Below are 16,025 nucleotides of genomic sequence, written 5' to 3' on the forward strand. Positions count from 1 at the left end.
TGTTAAGGGGTTTTTTTCCCCCTCCAGATTCTGGAATATTGGTCAGCTGACTATTCTACTTATTAACAAGAATACCCTCTCTCCCCATCTCAGATACACACACACACACACACACACACACACACACACACACACCTCTCTAGTTTGAACACCTGGTCTCTTGTCACTTTCCATACAGTACATTCTTTTCCACCTACAACAAAGAAAAGGGTGTGTTTTTAAACCCTGAATAGAATCTGAGTTCAGAGAAATTTCCCCCTTATCAGATAGAAACATGAACATAATGAGACTTTCTGGGGCCAACATCAAGCACTGTCTTAATCCATAATCAAGGCAGTATCTGAAAATTCACGATGCTTTGAGCTATCATTTTATTACAGAAAGAACAACACTACTTTCTAATTTTACCATTTATTCTTCATTTTTTCAGGTCTTTATTACCATTATGCCTTTCTACTTTATTAGCATACTTTTCCATTCCAACATTTATTTTGTATCTATTACTTCTCCCCATTCAGTAAAAAAAAAAAATTGTAATTCCCTACTTTATTTATTGATTAATTAATTTATTTATTTTTAAGAGAGAAAGAGAGAGAGATCACAAGTGAGCAAGGGACAGAGAAAGAAAGAGAATCCCAGGAGGGGCAGAGAGAGTGGAGGGAGAGAGAGAGAGAGATAAACAGGGCTCACCAGAAACAGGGCTCAAGCTTACCTGATGTGGAACTCCAACTCACTAATTGTGGGATCATGACCTGAGCTGCAGTCAAATGCTTAGAGACTAACTTACCCAAGTGCCCCCACTTTATTCTTAAATTATGGAAAAATATGTAATTTTTCTTTTAAATCTAAAGTTTCTGGGAGAGAAAATTTCTGTTTACTTAGGTGCCCAAGTAATACTTTAAAATTTACCATTTATGTAAACTACCTGTATATTTACTTTCTAAAAGAACCTATTCTTTAGGACAGAGAATCCTGTAGTACACAACATACATATGCAATTTTCCATCAACATGCAATTTACCTATCTTCACTTTATCTACCATTCACACTACTAACAGGACTGGCATTTTCTCCATTTTGTTGGCATAGTAATTTAATAATCAGTATAGGAAAAGTGAAAATATAAATGAAATAATATTTGAAGAGTACAGACAAGTTGTTCTGTAAAATACATCACTTTGAAATTTTTTAAATACTCCCTCATAATTAGATTCAATTTTTGCATTCTTCCCAAGAATATTACATGACTGATATGTGTCCTTCTAAGTACAGTAGATCTAGAGGTACATGAGTTCAATTTGTTTGATGTAACAGGTTTGATTCCCTAAGAAGCAGGCTCTGATAGGGAGGCTATATGAAGAAATTTTATCAAGAAGTCCTCTTGGGATCACCACTGGGGAAACGAAGGAAAGAAAGATGGATTCAGCACAGAGAGGTTAGGCTGTGTTGCAATCTGAACAAAAGTCTCAGCCAACCCTATGGGGAGATGTCAAACTGATAGAGCAAGGAGACCAGGCCTGTAAGCACCTGCCTCAACCATTCATTGGATAAGGGCCACACTGGGAAGAGGATGTGCCTGTGGGTGAAATGACCTCCTCACCCAAGCAACTCCAAAGAGAGCTGACAGCTAGCTATCTGACAGAAATACTCTAGCTGTGGGAATGCATCCTTCAGTCCTGAAGGGGGATTTGAGTGGCACACTCCAGTATCCACTGCATCCATTTAGTGGTAATGTTAACTTTGATCACTATTTGCTACAGTATTGCTCCATTGTAAAGGTACCTTATTCCCCTTTATAATTAACAAGTAATAATATGGGAGGAGGTTTTGGCATTAAATTGTCTGCTCCCCCCACAAACTTTCACCAAATCATTTTAGTGCCCATTAAGGATTTCTGCCTCAGTCTATTCTCAAAACTATGAAGGATTAAAATGTGATTTTCTACTTGCTTTTTTTTTTTTAATTAATTGGCATTCCACTATAAAGGTCATTCCTTTTCTTGTTATTTTATTAATTCATTCACCTTTATTAGTATAAACTCAAATTGTATTTTAATATAATGAGCTATAATCCAATAGTATTATTATTTATTTTGATGCTTAAGGTGTCTTATATTTGGCCAAGAGAGTATTCATTAGTCTGGCATTGTGTCCAGTTGCAATAGTTAACTGTTATCAGAGAAGATTTATGTAGTCTTTATTACAAATAAAATATATTTAATTCACAGTATTATTTTTAATTTTTTTTAATATTTATTTTTGAGATAGAGAGAGACAGAGCATCAGCAGGGAAGGGGCAGAGAGAGAGGGGGACACCGAATTTGAAGCAGGCTCCAGGCTCTGACCTCTCAGCACAGAGCCCGACCTGGGGCTCAAACTCCTCAACTGTGAGATCATGACCTGAGCCGAAGTCAGACACTCAAGTGACTGAGCCACCCAGGCGCCAAAAATTCACAGTATTTTTAAGACATAACACATGCCAATTTTATAAGAATTCAAACTACACAAGAGTTACCTGTAAAGAACCCATAAAATTACACTTAAGCCTCCAATTTTTCAGTGTCTGATTATAATTGAAAACTGTTTAACTGAGCATTATTCAGTTATTAATATATCAAATAAGAAAAAATACTTGTAATTTTCATATCTCAATATTTTACACATTTTTATTATATCCTATTAATTGTATTTTGTATAATTTTTACATTTTGTGTCTCTTATTAAATATATCTAAATTTAATCTTTATTTAAAAAGTACTTGATGTATTGAAAGTGACACTGATACTGATACCGTTTCAAGAACTTCTGGATTTTTTGTTGCAATTCTGCCAACATTTATTATGATTGTGATTACGTAACTTAGGTGTTTAGATCTTATTTTCCTTATCAGTAAAATGGAAATGTTTACAATTAGTGTCAAATATGATACCAACATGAAAGCACTTTGCATATTATAAATATATATAAGCTTTAGACCTTTGCGATGACTACAAATATTTTGTGGAATCATATTTATGGGGAAAAAAATGCTGTGGTACACTGAGATTTCTTTTGACATTAACTGTGGATTAAAAAAAAAAGAAAGAAAAAAACATATGAAGAAGTTTCTCCTCACAATACTAGGCTACACATGACAAATAAATCTAAGCATTCCAGGCTAATCTCTATCCCTTGTCTTATTTATCTTACCTATGTTGAAGATGTAATTATTAAGTTACTTTGACTAACTTTTATGATGCCTATCATGTGTTAATCCTGTGCTGAGTGCCTCAAATACAAAAATAGATAAGGCAAGGACTCTGAACTCAAGGAATTTATCTAGTGGGAAGACAGGAAACCACTACAATTTACAACAGAGAGTGTGGTGAATGCTATCAGTGATTTGACTGTGAAAACAGGAAACTCAGATAACAGTGGCTTAACAGAATGAGCTTCGTATTTTTACATAACAAAGAATATAGAGGAAGTCAACTCAGGGCTAGTGGAGTAACACCACAACAAGATCAAGGTCAAATCTATGTGATTGTTTTTGATCTTTCATGGTTGGTGGTTATATGGTGGCTATAGTTCTAGTGATTGCTTTTCATTTCAGGCAGTAAGTAGGCCAAAAAAAAAAAAAAAAGTCATCTGAATCTGTGTCTTTTTTAAGTTTTCCTAGAAGCCCCATCCAACAGTGCTCTTACCTCATTGACCAGATTTGTTACCTCTTCTATGGTCACCTCTACTCATGGGAGGCAAGGAAACCAAGTTTTATCTGAACACACTGCTGCCATCAACAAAATTAGGATTCTGTTGTAAAGAGGAAAAAAATAACAGGACAGGCAATTACAAATTTATTTCACAAAAGAAGAAAAATTATGCTTACCATGGAAGTATTAATGAAGGTCACCTAAACCATCATCTGATAGTATGTTAATAGGTGTGGACCTTAACTCCTCATCAAAAATACCCAAAAAACTTACTACTTTATCTAGAGATCCTCATACCTGTCAATAGCCCTGCAATCCCACCATCCCTTCCATTAACAAAGTCAGAAATCTAGGAATCATTGTTAACTGCCCCTGTCACTCTCCTAAAAGCCACTTTATTATTCTACTTTTAGATATTATCAATTTGCCAATTTCTCTATTCCAGAGTCATCCCACAACTCTCAACTTTTAATAGGAGCATCCTAATTTGCCTGCTACTTCCACTCTTGCTCCTGACCAATCCATCCTCTGCTCACACAGTAGTAATAATGGTCTCTTTTAAAAATATAAACCAAATCATGTCACTTTGTTATTTAAAATTTCTCCAGATGGGTGCCTGGGTGGCTCGGTATGTTAATCATTCAGCTACTGATTTCGGCTCAGGTCATCATCTCATGGTTTATGGGGCTTAGCCCCACATTTAGGCTCTGCACTGACAGCGCAGAGCTTGCTTGGGATTCTCTCCCTCCTCTCTCTCTGCCCCTCCTCCCCCTCAAAATAAATAACATTTAAAATAATAATAATAATGAAATTCCTCCAGAGGCTTCCAATTGCACTTAGAATAAATGCAAATGCATATAAATATAATAGTATGTAGTATAGTAGTATAAGATTTGTCAAAGAGATCAATTTTCCTATTTAGCAACTATGAGTCCAAGAATGAATTCTCTAACTTGTCTGAGCTACCTTATGTATGATTAAAAAGTTAACTTGATTAACATTAACAGCTCTAACATCCTTTGAAGAGCAAAAGCAGTCTGGGTTGCTATTAATACATTTCTCGTACTTTTAGTTGTGCATATGTCTGTTCCTTTAGAAGGTAAAGATTAGTCACAATAGGATATCAATTTTTTTTTTTAGAGTTGTACCTGTAGGCAACCCTGTTTCATAAAGCTTTTCATCAGGGGAGGCAGATGATAGGTTAGCTCTGGAAACATACATATGTATGTAATGTAATCCAAATGTAATATTGGATCTTCTTATGTTCAGAAACTCTTAACTATGTTCATTCCAAGGATACAAGGTACCAAACAAATTAATAAAATTTTAAGTTCTGAAATGCAAACTAAATTTTCTTGATAAAGTTTATTTCTCATTCCTATTCAGAAAACAAATACAAACTGGCTTAATTATCATAGGACTAAAGTTGGTAAACTGTGCCTCCATTTCTTCTGTGCCTCCATTTCTTCTATGAAGAAATTAGAACATATTTCAGAACCACTAATTAGCTCTAAAAATTTAGGAAAAATAGAAAATAAGAGAATATCCACATTATTTATCCATCCAATAAATATTTGTGCAATATTTTTATACCATGTACATAAAATAAAAATATTCATAACCTTGTGCACTCTATTCTCAATGTTCTTTTATATGTATAGTCTAATCTGTGCAAAACACATTGTGCCAAAAAAAAAAAATCCATATGTATTAAATCCCTCAGGCTCTAAGAATAATATGTACCCTGAATCAGTAACTCTGTTTCTTTCCTGACTTGTAGTCTTGTCATCTGATAAAAACAGTGCTTTGACTCCAAAATCCTTGCCATCCTTTAAGCTTCTATTTGCCATAATTGAAGATGTAATCAGCAGAAATGACTGTTCTTAACAAACATTTATATCAAGTCCTGTCACTGCTCCAAAGGAGCCATTATAATGAATAATTTTAGGAGTAGGGTGGACCCAAAGAAGTCTAAAAGACCATTACAGCCTATTGTGTCAAACAGACTTGCAAGAGAAGAGGTCCTCAATTTGACTTTCAAATGTAGAGTGAAATCAACTCTAGGATCCATAGTATGTATGTTAAGAGTCTCTCAATACACAAAGATGAGTCATTTTATTATAGTTTATCAATGACTCATCTTGTCCAAAAGTGCCTTAATCAGCACCAGGAACAGTCCATCGTTGATTTATACAGCCACTGTCCCTCCAGCCTTTAAAAATGGAAAACTTTATGTTCAGTCATTTGTCAAGAACTATTTTATTTGTGGCACCCTAAAGATGTTCTCTGGCTTTATCTACTATGCCTCAAATTGCTCCAAGTTTCTAGTACAATAAAAGCAGCCCATTGGCTCAAAAGAGTTATATATTTTCTCAGTACTACCCTCAATGAAACAACATAGTTTATCAACTAAATAAAATTGATGCCTTACAAATCTTGAGAAGATTATATAGAAGAATATGATAATGAGAGAAAGAGAGGGTTTTTACTGATAAGGGCAACTGTAGGAAAATTTATCTTTTTTATCCATCCCTCATCACTATGTGGTATGACAAAGACTGACACACCACAGCTTCAGGGATGGCCTCTGATATATCTGAACCATTAGGGTCATTTTTAGAATTAGGTATGATAAAATAACTAAGGCCTAAGCCAATCACAACATGGGATTCCACTGGTAATACTTAATGGTTTACAAGTGGGCATGGAACCAAATCACTCCTGTCAAAGAAAGGCTCAGGATGTTTATTTTAGGCTTAGAAGAGGAAAATACCCTTTCCTCCCCTAGATCTATGCAAACACTGGTAGTCATGGATGCTACAGCTGACAATCTTGTGGCAACAATGACGTAAGCCAGAACAAGTTGAAAATGTAGAGGGCAGCACTTAGAGACCATAGAGACAAGGACCTGCCACCTCAATGACATGATCCAAGTCATACATATTTGGATCCAATCAACCCTAAAACTTGCATTCTCACAAGATTTTCAAGTTATATAAGTGACTAATACCTTATATTGAGCCAAGTTTTAAAGTACTAAATTTTTAATAAGCACCAGTCAATGGGATATCTAGACAGGGGCTTAAGAAATGGAACAAAAAGTATACAAAATATTGGTTTTGTTTTTAATGTTTATTTTTGAGAGGGAGAGAGAGACAGAGCACGAGTGGGGGAGGGGCAGAGAGAGAGAGAGAGAGAGAGAGAGAGAGGAAGACAGGCAGAATTCTAATCAGGCTCCAGGCTCTGACCTGTCAGTCCAGAGCCAGATGCCAGGCTCAAACTCACAAACCATGAGATCATGACCTTAGCTGAGGTCGGATGCTTAACTGACTAACCCACCCAGGCACCCCCAAAATATTATTTACTTACATGTGAAGAATAAATTGAGAGCTAAAGAAGCTTTCCTGATAAACTAATTTTTCCTAGGACCTCCATGATGCTATACTTAAAACTTCAATGATTTCTCAAAATTAAAGATGTACAATATGGTTAGACCATTACTGTATGAACACCAAAGATTATAAAGTAATACAGTTTAATCTCTGTTTTGAGCCTCCATTCTGCCCAATGTCAGAAAACTTAATCCCAGGCTAACGTTAGCCATTTCAAATATCTATTCAAGTCAATTCAAGTTTTTCCTTCCTATTCCTTTTAAAGAGGAACCAAATTCCTGGAAAGCTTACATGGTATTGATGGAGGGCATTGGATTCCTGGTCATCACTTTTCCATGTTGACAACCATTGCATGAACACCATCCTATCTGTCCTCACAGTGGTCATACCTCTCAACTGGCACACTGGTGTCAGATCATTGTTTAAGTTACTCTGTATGCTCTACTCATGAGACCCATATGAATTAGTTCACCTTCTCTCAGCCACATCTAAGTACCTCTGTGTATCAGAGAGAACTCACAGGTGCTCTCCTCTCCACCCTAAGGACACTGGAGAATCAAGAGTGATAGTGCAGTTTATACATCTAAGCCTAAAATACCAATTCATTCTTTAGTACTGCAATAAGCTAATGCAGAAAATCTTGTTTGCTTTCTTGGGCTCTTCTCAAGATCTGAGAACAAATATCCTCTATCCTCATATGCCCAGGTATATTAACTTGAAAAGGGCAAAGAGTAGAGTTTTCTTGAAGACACACCAACACCAAACTCTCTTGAGTTCCTACTGACTCTCCTTTACCAGCTGAAAGGTTTTATCAATGGTAGATGAGTAGATAGGATAATGGCTTCCCAAAGATGTTCACATCCTAGTCCCTGGAACCTACTAATATGCTACCTTACATGGAAAGGGGATTTTAAAATGTGATTAAGGATTATGAGAGGAAGAGATTATCCATCTAAAGATGCTATGTTACTGACTATGAAGATAGAAAAAGGGGCCTTGAGACAAGGAACCAGCTTCTAGATAATTTAAATGTCAAGGAAACAGATTTTCCCATACAGACTCCAGATGAAATGCAGCCCTGAAGACCCATTTTTGGACTTCTGAGCCCCAGGACTATAAAATAATAAGTTTGTTTTGTTTTTGTTTTTAAATTTTTTAATGTTTATTTATTTTTAAGAGAGAGAGAGAGACAGCACGAGTGGGGAGAGGCAGAGAGAGAGAAAGATAAAATCTGAAGCAGGCTCCAGGCTCTGAGCTGTCAGCACAGAGCCCGATGCAGGGCTCGAACCCACAAACCCTGAAGTTGTGACCTGAGCCGAAGTCGGACGCTTAACCGACTGAGCCACTCAGGCGCCCCAGTTTGTTTTGTTTTAACCCACCAAGTTTGTGGTAATTTGTTATAGCAGCAATAACATGGCAATGAGTCCTCAAGAATTCTTCTAAAATCTTCTAATTTATGTCTGAAATTGATGTCTTCTGACTGTGATAGCATTTCCTTGTACTACCAAGGCTTTGTATCTAGGAGTCAAATAGGGATAAGTCTCAGAGACTACTACAAATGTGTCAGTGCAGAAAAATGGGGGTGCAGATTAGTTAATATTCCGTAATAGCATCCCATCACAATGGGTAACAGTGAATAAAATCACACAAGATAGGTATCAGTGATAGGAAATTTATTATGTTTGTTATAATCCACAACACAGTTGTGGACTAATAATCAGTAAAACTCTGGAGCATTATAAGGTTTAAATAACAAACACAGAACACAAGACTAAAACTTTCATGTAGATATTTTGTGAATTTATATTTTGACTTTCATGAATAATACGTATCCATAGATAAATATTCTATTTGTGACTTCAAATATTCAATTTACTCATTGATTTAATGTGGAATCATGGTTTCTAAAAGCAACAAGACATACTTAGCTCATGTATTTCTAATCAGCATCAGTCAGTACTGAAAAATCAGTTCCTCATCCAAAGTAACATTCTATTTTAAGGTATCAGGTACATGACTTATCCTAGAAAGTTGTTAATTAAAGCTATGGTCCAACATTGATCTTAGTATTTCTTTGCATCTGTCTCCTCAAAGGGCAACAAAAGCAAACACAAAACTAAACAAAAAACAAAACTAAAAAAAAAAAAATTAGGATACATCAGACTAAAAAGCTTTTGCACAGCAAAAAGAAACCATCAATAAAACAAAAAGACAACCTACTGAACTGTAAAAGATATGTGCAAATGATCTATCTGATAAGGGGCTAGTATCCAAACTATATAAAGAACTCCTACAACTGAACACCAAAAATAAAAATAATAATAAGTAATAATAATAATCCAATTTAAAAATGGGCCTGGATAGACATTTCTCCAAAGAAGACATACAGAGGACAATAGACACATGAAAAGATGCTCCTCACTAATCCTGAGGGAAGGGCAAATCTAAACCGCAATGAGATATCATCTTACAACTGGTAGAATGTCTATCATCAAAGAAGAAGAAGAAGAAGAAGAAGAAGAAGAAGAAGAAGAAGAAGAAAAGAAGAAAAGAAGAAAAAAGACAAAAGAAATAACAAATGTGAGCAATATGTGGAGTAAAAGGGAATGTCATGCATTGCTGGTGGGAAGGTAAATTGGTGCAGCCATTGTGAAAAGCAGTAGGGAGGTTCCTCAAGATATTAAAAATAAAAATACCATACAATTCAGTAGTTTCATGTCTTATTATTTACCTGAAGTGAAACCGCTAATTTGAAAAGATATATGCACCTGTATGTTTACTTACAATAGACAAGATTGGGCCCCTCCCGAAGCAGATCACTGAAGGAGAAGCAAGCTGAGCCTGCCCATCTCGCCCCCATGCACCTTGCCTATCCACCCCAGCTAATACACCAGATCCCCAAAACCACAAGCCTGGCAGTGTGCAAGTAGCCCAGGTGGGCCACGCCACCCCACAGTGAATCCCACCCCTAGGAGAGGGTAAGAGAAGGCACACACCAGTCTGACTGTGGCCCCAGCGGTGGGCTGGGGGCAGACATCAGGTCTGACTGTGGCCCCGCCCACCAAAGTAAGTTATTCCAGACAGCACAGGGGAAGTGCCCTGCAGTTCCGCACCACTCCAGGAACTATCCAAAATGACCAAACGGAAGAATTCCCCTCAAAAGAATCTCCAGGAAATAACAACAGCTAAAGAATTGATCAAAAAGGATTTAAACAACAGAAAGTGAATTTATAATAATAGTCATAAAATTAATCGCTGGGCTTGAAAACAGTATAAAGGACAGCAGAGAATCTATTGCTACAGAGATCTAGGGACTAAGGAATAGTCAGCAGGAGCTAAAAAAAAGGCGAAAAATGAGTTGCAAAATAAAATGGAAACGACCACAGCTTGGATTGAAGAGGCAGAGGAGAGAATAGGTGAACTAGAAGATAAAATTATGGAAAAAGAAGAAGCTGAGAAAAAGAGAGATAAAAAAATCCAGGAGTATGAGGGGAAAATTAGAGAACTAAGTGATGCACTAAGAGAAATAATCTATGCATAATTGGTATTCCAGAGGAGGAAGAGAGAGGGAAAGGTGCTGAAGGGCTACTTGAAGAAATAATAGCTGAGAACTTCCCTGATCTGGGGAAGGAAAAACGCATTGAAATCCAAGAGGCACAGAGAACTCCCTTCAGACATAACCTGAATCGATCTTCTGCACGACATATCATAGTGAAACTGGCAAAATACAAGGATAAAGAGAAAATTCTGAAAGCAGCTAGAGATAAACGTGCTCTAACATATAAAGGGAGACCTGTAAGACTCGTGACCAATCTCTCTACTGAAACATGGGAGGCTAGAAAGGAATGGCAGGAGATCTTCAATGTGATGAACAGAAAAAAATATGCAGCCAAGAATCCTTTATCCAGCAAGTCTGTCATTTAGAATAGAAGGAGAGATAAAGGTCTTCCCAAACAAACAAAAACTGAAGGAATTCGTCACCACTAAACCAGCCCTACAAGAGATCCTAAGGGGGATCCTGTGAGACAAAGTACCAGAGACATCGCTACAAGCATAAAACATAAAGACATCACAATGACTCTAAACCCATATCTTTCTATAATAACACTGAATGTAAATGGACTAAATGTGCCAAACAAAAGACACAGGGTATCAGAATGGATAAAAAAGCAAGACCCCAGGGGCGCCTGGGTGGCGCAGTCGGTTAAGCATCCGACTTCAGCCAGGTCACGATCTCGCGGTCCGTGACTTCGAGCCCCGCGTCGGGCTCTGGGCTGATGGCTCGGAGCCTGGAGCCTGTTTCCGATTCTGTGTCTCCCTCTCTCTCTGCCCCTCCCCCATTCATACTCTGTCTCTCTCTGTCCCAAAAATAAATAAAAAAAAAAAAAAAAAAAAAAGCAAGACCCATCTATTTGCTGTCTACAAGAGACTCATTTTATAACTGAGGACACCTTCAGATTGAGAGTGAGGGGATGGAGAACTATTTATCATGCTAGTGGAAGTCAAAAGAAAGCTGGAGTAGCTATACTTATATCAGACAAACTAGACTTTAAATTAAAGGCTGTAACAAGAGATGAAGAAGGGCATTATATAATAATCACAGGGTCTATCCATCAGGAAGAGCTAACAATTACAAATGTCTATGCGCTGAATACAGGAGCCCCCAGATATATAAAACAATTACTCACAAACATAAGCAACCTTATTGATAAGAATGTGGTCATTGCAGGGAACTTTAACATTCCACTTAAGAAATGGATAGATTATCTAGACACACGGTCAATAAAGAAACAAGGGCCCTGAATGATACATTGGATCCGATGGACTTGACAGATATATTTAGAACCCTGCATCCCAAAGCAACAGAAGACTCTTTCTTCTCAAGTGCACATGGAACATTCTCCAAGATAGATCATATACTGGGTCACAAAACAGCCATTCATAAGTTTACAAGAATTAAAATTATACCATGCATACTTTCAGACCACAATACTATGAACCTTGAAATCAACCACAAGAAAAAGTCTGGAAAACCTCCAAAAGCATGGAGGTTAAAGAAAACCCTACTAACGAATGAGTGGGTCCACCAGGTAATTAGAGAAGAAATTAAAAAATATATGGAAACAAACGAAAATGAAAATACAACAATCCAAATGCTTTGGGATGCAGCAAAGGCAGTCCTGAGAGGAAAATACATTGCAATCCAGGCCTATCTCAAGAAACAAGAAAAATCCCAAATACAAAATCTAACAGTACACCTAAAAGAAATAGAAGCAGAACAGCAAAGACAGCCTAAACCCAGCAGAAGAAGAGAAATAATAAAGATCAGAGCAGAAATAAACGATATAGAATCTAAAAAAAACTGTAGAGCAGATCAACGAAACCAAAAGTTGTTTTTTCAAAAAAAATGAACAAAATTGATAAACCTCTAGCCAGGCTTCTCAAAAAGAAAAGGGAGATGACCCAAATAGACAAAGTCATGAATGAAAATGGAATTATTACAACCAATCCCTCAGAGATACAGGGAATACTATGAAAAATTATATGCCAACAAACTGGACAACCTGGAAGAAATGGACAAATTCCTAAACACCCACACACTTCCAAAACTCAATCAGGAGGAAATAGAAAGCTTGAACAGATCCATAACCAGCGAAGAAATTGAATCGGTTATCAAAAATCTCCCAACAAATAAGAGTCCAGGACCAGATGGCTTCCCAGGGGAGTTCTACCAGATGTTTAAAGCAGAAATAATACCTATCCTTCTCAAGCTATTCCAAAAATAGAAAGGGAAGGAAAACTTCCAGACTCATTCTATGAAGCCAGTATTACTTTTATTCCCAAACCAGACAGAGACCCAATTAAAAATGAGAACTACAGGCCAATATCCCTGATGAATATGGATGCAAAAATTCTCAATAAGATAATAGCAAATCGAATTGAACAGCATATAAAAAGAATTATTCACCATGATCAAGTGGGATTCATTCCTGGGATGCAGGGCTGGTTCCACATTCACAAATCAATCAACGTGATACATCACATTAACAAAAAAAAAAAAGAGAAGAACCATATGATCCTGTCAATTGATGCAGAAAAGGCATTTGACAATATTCAGCAACCTTTCTTAATAAAAACCCTCGAGTAAGTCGGGATAGAAGGAACATACTTAAAGATCATAAAAGCCGGGGCGCCTGGGTGGCGCAGTCGGTTAAGCGTCCGACTTCAGCCAGGTCACGATCTCGCGGTCCGTGGGTTCAAGCCCCGCGTCAGGCTCTGGGCCGATGGCTCGGAGCCTGGAGCCTGTTTCCGATTCTGTGTCTCCCTCTCTCTCTCTGCCCCTCCCCCGTTCATGCTCTGTCTCTCTCTGTCCCAAAAATAAATAAAAAACGTTGGAAAAAAAAAAATTAAAAAAAAAAAAAAAAAAAGATCATAAAAGCCATTTATGAAAAGCCCACAGCTAACATCATCCTCAATGAGGAAAAACTGAGAGCTTTTTCCTTGAGATCAGGAACACGACAGGGATGTCCTCTCTCACCGCTGTTGCTTAACATAGTGTTGGAAGTTCTACCATCAGCAGTCAAACAACAAAAGGAAATCAAAGGCATCAAAACTGGCAAAGATGAAGTCAAGCTTTCACTTTTTGCAGATGACATGATATTATACATGGAAAATCCCATAGACTCCACCAAAAGTCTGCTAGAACTGATACATGAATTCAGCAAAGTTGCAGGATACAAAATCAATGTACAGAAATCAGTTGCATTCTTACACACTAACAATGAAGCAACAGAAAGACAAATAAAGAAACTGATCCCATTCACAATTGCACCAAGAAGCATAAAATACCTAGGGATAAATCTAACCAAAGATGTAAAAGATCTGTATGCTGAAAACTATAGAAAGCTTATGAAGGAAATTGAAGAAGATATAAAGAAATGGAAAGACATTCCCTGCTCATGGATTGGAAGAATAAATATTGTCAAAATGTCAATACTACCCAAAGCTATCTACACATTCAATGCAATGCCAATCAAAATTGCACCAGCATTCTTCTTGAAGCTAGAACAAGCAATCTTAAAATTCATGTGGAACCACAAAAGGGCCCGAATAGCCAAAGTAATTTTGAAGAAGACCAAAGCAGGAGGCATCACAATCCCAGACTTTAGCCTCTACTACAAAGCTGTCATCATCAAGACAGCATGGTATTGGCACAAAAACAGACACATAGACCAATGGAATAGAATAGAAACCCCAGAACTAGACCCACAAACATATGGCCAACTCATCTTTGACAAAGCAGGAAAGAACATCCAATGGAAAAAACACAGTCTCTTTAACAAATGGTGCTGGGAGAACTGGACAGCAACATGCAGAAGGTTGAAACTAGACCACTTTCTCACACCATTCACAAGAATAAACTCAAAATGGATAAAGGACCTGAATGTGAGACAGGAAACCATCAAAACCCTAGAGGAGAAAGCAGGAAAAGACCTCTCTGACCTCAGCCGTAGCAATCTCTTACTCGACACATCCCCAAAGGCAAGGGAATTAAAAGCAAAAGTGAATTACTGGGACCTTATGAAGATAAAAAGCTTCTGCACAGCAAAGGAAACAACCAACAAAACTAAAAGGCAACCAACGGAATGGGAAAAGATATTTGCAAATGACATATAGGACAAAGGGCTAGTATCCAAAATCTATAAAGAGCTCACCAAACTCCACACCCGAAAAACAAATAACCCAGTGAAAAAATGGGCAGAAAACATGAATAGACACTTCTCTAAAGAAGACATCCTGATGGCCAACGGGCACATGAAAAGATGCTCAACGTCACTCCTCATCAGGGAAATACAAATCAAAACCACACTCAGATATCACCTCACGCCAGTCAGAGTGGCCAAAATGAACAAATCAGGAGACTATAGATGCTGGAGAGGATGTGGAGAAACGGGAACCCTCTTGCACTGTTGGTGGGAATGCAAATTGGTGCAGCCGCTCTGGAAAGCAGTGTGGAGGTTCCTCAGAAAATTAAAAATAGACCTACCCTATGACCCAGAAATAGCACTGCTAGGAATTTACCCAAGGGATACAGGAGTACTGATGCATAGGGGCACTTGTACCCCAATGTTTATAGCAGCACTCTCAACAATAGCCAAATTATGGAAAGAGCCTAAATGTCCATCAACTGATGAATGGATAAAGAAATTGTGGTTTATATACACAATGCAGGACTACGTGGCACTGAGAAAAAATGAAATATGGCCCTTTATAGCAAGATGGATGGAACTGGAGAGTGTGATGCTAAGTGAAATAAGCCATACAGAGAAAGACAGATACCATATGTTTTCACTCTTATGTGGATCCTGAGAAACTTAACAGAAACCCATGGGGGAAGGGAAGGAAAAAAAAAGAAAAAGAAAAAGAAAAAAAAAGAGGTTAGAGTGGGAGAGAGAGCCAAAGCATAAGAGACTCTTAAAAACTGAGAATAAACTGAGGGTTGATGGGGGGTGGGAGGGAGGGGAGGGTGGGTGATGGGTATTGAGGAGGGCACCTCTTGGGATGAGCACCGGGTGTTGCATGGAAACCAATTTGACAATAAATGTCATAGATTGAAAAAAAAAATAAAGTAAATAATACATAGGAGGGCCTGGGTGGCTCAGTTGGTTAAGCAGCTTGGGTTATGACCCTGCAGTTTGTGGGTTCCAGGTAGGCATGGGGCTCACTGACGTCACTGTGGAGATCACTTCGGATCCTGTGTCTCCCTCTCGATTAGCTCCTACCCCACTCACATACACACTTCAGCTCTCTCAAAAGTAAATAAACATTTAAAAAATTAAAGTAAATAATGCATAAAAACAGGTTAAATGTCCAACATTGGAGACTGGTTAGAAAATATACAATGGATAATACATACTCATTAAAAAGGATGTTAAGTATCTATG

This window comes from Neofelis nebulosa, chromosome 1, assembly GCF_028018385.1.
Source record: "Neofelis nebulosa isolate mNeoNeb1 chromosome 1, mNeoNeb1.pri, whole genome shotgun sequence".
In the NCBI taxonomy this organism is placed as follows: domain Eukaryota; kingdom Metazoa; phylum Chordata; class Mammalia; order Carnivora; family Felidae; genus Neofelis; species Neofelis nebulosa.